The sequence below is a fragment of the Pseudophryne corroboree genome, chromosome 2, assembly GCF_028390025.1.
Source record: "Pseudophryne corroboree isolate aPseCor3 chromosome 2, aPseCor3.hap2, whole genome shotgun sequence".
Lineage (NCBI taxonomy): Eukaryota > Metazoa > Chordata > Amphibia > Anura > Myobatrachidae > Pseudophryne > Pseudophryne corroboree.
The window spans coordinates 189,226,008-189,231,066 of record NC_086445.1 but is presented as its reverse complement, the minus strand read 5'-3'; positions in this window follow the sequence as shown (position 1 = coordinate 189,231,066).

The window sequence follows — 5,059 nt, the reverse complement described above, 5'->3', positions numbered from 1 at the left end:
TCTGATTAGGCACACCCCATGAAAAGTACCTGGGCCCAACCAGGCTCTCTACTGCCCTGCCCACAGAACTCAGGAATGACAGCACTTCAGTAAGCAATTGTAATGTAGGTATAGGGGTACCAGAGGGAGATTCCAATCTGATTGCAGTGTAGTGTAAAGTGGATAGAACATTTCTGTTATGCAGCTCTCCTTTTGGAAGACATGTATCAAGCTTTGGAGAGAGAGATAAAGTACCAACCAATCAGCTTCTGTCACTTTACAGGCTGTGCTAGATAAATGACAGAAGCTGATTTGTTGATACTTTTTCTCTCTCCAATACGTGATATATCGCCCCTTTGGTATTTTAGCAAGCAGGTGATCTTCACTTACATTCCACCTATATATTTATATACACTCAAGCAACTCACAGTTATTTGAAGTGAAGCTAATATAAAACATGCTATATAAACTACAATTCTCTCATATTACCAAAGTTCAGAATGTGTAGACAATACTATTTAAAACTTAAAAAACAATATAAAATGGGAATTGTTCATGTCATGCTATATTACAATAATTCATGACATCTCTATAACAACAATATTTGCATGGAGGTGTATTTGGTTCTTTGCTTCTTTGTAGCTTGGCCTTATTTCTGGAACATGATACTTAGCGAATATCACAAGATCATTCAGCATATTGAAGCCACACCTTGGATTATACGATGATCATCCTACTGTATTAGGATTTGTTTTATATTTCTATAAAACTCTGATTTTAATTTGGTGCCTATTAATATGTGACTTGTGGCATAGTAGTTATATTTATATATAATTGATTTAAATGAGATTCATTTTATTTGACGTAATGAACTGTATCATTAATTTAGGTAAATGAAACAAGTGAATACACAACAAGCAGATATGAAACTGTTCCAGCATATAAAGGGCTGAGTACATAGAAAACAAAGCACTCTCGATGAGAGATTGGTGTACCTCTGCTTACTAAATACCAATAGGAAAACACAAATACCTTTATTGTGGATGTGCTGCTACCTTTCTCTAACATTCTGATGATATTTTTCCAAATACAGATTGATTTGCTGATTGTGGATGAACAATATGATTTCTTAAGGATCATAATAATAATTTTGAACGAAGGCTCAATATATAGTGTTGGGGGATTGTATCCAATTATTCGTTTCTCCTGTACACAATGTGCAGCTGTCCATATATACTATATGATGTGCATAACATCATACATCGCATTGTCCTATCTGGTGTGCAGCACATTAGATTGTAAGATGCGATGAATGACGGGTGTAAATGAAGGTTTAGGTGTACACACTATGAGATGGTCTTTCTGATCCGCCTCGATATAATGGATGATAGATCTTATAATGTATACATAGCTTAAGCCAGAAAACTGGGGCCCCATGGTGAGCGATCCTTTAAAAGTCACAATCTAGGGAAAGAGGGGAAAGAGAAAATCCCAAAGAGGTAAACACATTTAAATGACTGGAAAGGCACAGTGTTAATGCTAAAAACCCATCATGATTAGTAAAATACTTAAGACAAGAGTCATTCACTATGTCTGTCACAGGAAAGGGTTAAGAGTTCTACTTGTTTTTCATTTAGAGTCCTAGAATTGGCCAATAACTTAATTATGAGGGAAATAGGATTTTAATTACCTACCGGTAAATCCTTTTCTTGTAGTCCGTAGAGGATACTGGGGTTCCATTTAGTACCATGGGGTATAGACGGGTCCACAAGGAGCCATGGGCACTTTATGAATTTGATAGTGTGGGCTGGCTCCTCCCTCTATGCCAATCCTACCAGACTCAGTCTAGGAAACTGTACCCAAGGAGACGGACATACTTTGAGAGAAGGATAGATAAGGATAGTGGTGAGATTACAAACCAGCACACACAAAGAAGAGGAAAGCCATGCTAACCAAACTTGAAACAGGAACAGCAACAGCTGAACCAAACAACAATACTTAACCAAGTAACAGTGCAGGAAGAAACGAAGCACCGGGCAGGCGCCCAGTATCCTCTATGGACTACGAGGAAAGGATTTACCGGTAGGTAATTAAAATCCTATTTTCTCTTATGTCCTAGAGCAGAGGTTCTCAAACTCGGTCCTCGGGGGCCCACACAGTGCATGTTTTGCAGGTAACCCAGCAGGTGCACAGGTGTATTAATTACTCACTGACACATTTTAAAAGGTCCACAGGTGGAGCTAATTATTTCACTTGCGATTCTGTGAGGAGACCTGCAAAACATGCACTGTGTGGGCCCCCGAGGACCGAGTTTGAGAACCTCTGTCCTAGAGGATACTGGGGTTCCATCTAGTACCATGGGGAAGTACCAAAGCTCCCAAACTGGGTGGGAAAGCGCTTAGGTTCCTGCAGAACTGATTGACCAAACTGAAGTACATCAGAGGCCAGCGTATTGAACTTGTAAAACTTAGCAAACGTGTTTGAACCTAACCAAGTAGCTGCTCGGCAGAGCTGTAAAGCGAGACACCCCGGGCAGCCGCCCAAGAAGAACCCACCGACCTAGTCGAGTGGGCCTGAACAGATTTCGGAACCCGCAAACCTGCCATGGAATAAGCATGTCATGAAGCATGGCTGAAGTTATTTGTGAACCCGGACTAGTACTGGACACTGGGTTTGGTCTTGAGCGCAGTGAGCAGAATCGGGCTGGCTTAGTGAACGATCCGCTCGTCCAGATGTGGCAATCAGGCAGTGTACTCTATGAGGGAAGGTGACCAGCTATGGGTACTGGAACACTGGTGGTGGATGCCACCAGTGCAATGGGTAGCTGGGTTGTCGCCTAATAGAGAGTCACGTGAGAACTGGTGAGTTGACGGAATGCTGGGAGGATCAGCAATGCAGGAAAGTCACAGATCACTGGCTGGAACCAGTGTGATGGCTGTTGACGAGGCTGAGGACAACAGCAGTACTTGAAGATGAAGCTGAGGATGTCAGTGATGCTTGAACACGAAGCCGAGGACATCGGCAAAGCTTGCAGCAGAAGCGGAGGATGTCAGCAATACTTGCAACCGAAGCTAAGGACGTCAGCAATACTTGTAGATGGAGCAGAGGATGTCGGCAATGTTTGTAGCAGAAACTGAGGATGTCAGCAATACTTGTACCCGAAGCTGAGGATGTCAGCAACTCAGGTTTCCAGATGCTGGGCAGCTAAGGTAGCGCAATGGGGATTCTGTATGCTGTGCAGTGCAGTGTCGGCACTGCTGGTTTCCCAGTAGCTGTGATGCGGTGGTTCTGCACAATGGATACTGCAATGTTGTAGACAGCAGTGGCAGGTTTTCCGGAAACTATGACGCGCTACCTTGCGCAGCGGAGAACTGGAAGCTGGCAAGAACCAGCAAAGTCTCTAAGACCGCTAGGGATATAGGACTTTCCCTCTGGTTTACTGGAGGACTTCCAGTGAGTCTGGAGATGCCAGGATGTAGTGGCAGCGATGGCCCTTTAAATCATCCAGGTAGTCAGGAAGTGCATGAGATGACAATTGCAAATGCCACTAGGGATATAGGATAGTCCCTCTGGAATACTGGAGGACTTCCAGTGAATCTTGAGCTGTCGGGATATAGTGGCAGAGATGGCCCTTTAAATCATCCAGGGAGTCAGGAAGTGCGTGAGATGACAATTGCAAATGCCACTAGAGGATATTGGATAGTCCCTCTGGATCACTGGAGGACTTCCAGTGAATCTGGAGCTGCCAGGATATAGTGGCAGCGATGGCCCTTTAAATCATCCAGGGAGTCAGGCAGTGCAGGGAATGGTAACTTGCACAGAGTCTATTACCAGCAGGAGATTCTGGAGCTCACTACAGGCTGAGAGACACCAAAGCACTGAGAGCTTGCTAGTGCTTGAGACCTGGAACTTATACCCAGTGCTACAGCTGAGTGGATGAGCGGCTCACATGATGCGGAAGTGAATACGGATTGGACCCTAGAAGGTCAGCTGACCAGGAACTGTCATGGTGATGTCCATAGCTGGTTTTGGAGGGAACTCCGGCGTGGTGTGTGCACAGACAGGCAATAATGGGCACAGGTGCTGAGAGCACAGGAAGGTATATCTGATAACCACTGGACTTGAGGATGCTGGCACGGAAGTATAGGACAGCATGAGAATCCTCAATGATTGCTATACAGGCACACCATTCAGAGACTTGCTAAGTTCTGAATTCACATAGAAGGTTAATCAATACAGATGAACTCGTTAGAAGAGAGTGAGCTCAGCACACAGAGAACTCATGATACTGGTGAGCTGTTTATCCCAGCCAGCAGAACACATGCAGGTTACAGGACAGATGGCAGAGCGAAGTCACCAAATGATATGATTTTAGTCAGGATTGTGACAAAGCATGTTGGATAGTGAGCCTGATCCAGCGTGCAATTGACTGCTTTGAAGCAGGACACCCAATCTTATTGGGATCATAGAGAACGAACAGTGAGTCAGATTTCCCGTGACGAGCGGTCCTCTTTACATACAACTTCAAAGCCCTCACAACATCCAAAGACTTTGGAGTAGCAGATGTGACCGTAACAGCTGGAACCACAATAGGTTGGTTGATGTGAAATGCGGACACCACCTGTCGAGTTCTGAGTTCAGCTCTGTTCTCATGGAAAATTAAGTAGGGGCTCTTGTGAGACCATGCCCCTAGCTCCAACACACGTCTCACTGAAGCCAAGGCCAATAGCGTGACTGTCTTCCATGTAAGATAATTTACATCTACCTCCTGTAACGGTTCAAACCAGTCCGATTGGAGGAGCTACAGCACCAAATTGAGATCCCAGGGTGCCGTAGGAGGCACAAAGGGACGTTGGATGTGCAGAACACCTTTCAAGAACGTTTGGACCTCAGGAAGATAAACCAATTGTTTCTGAAAGAAAATGGACAAGGCCGAAATCTGGACTTTTATCGAGCCCAGACATAGGCCCAGATCCACACCCAACTGCAGAAAAAGCAGGAAATGTCCCAGATGAAATTCCACCGCAGAATATTTTCTGCTCTCACACCAAGAGATGTATTTCTTCCAAATACGGTGGTA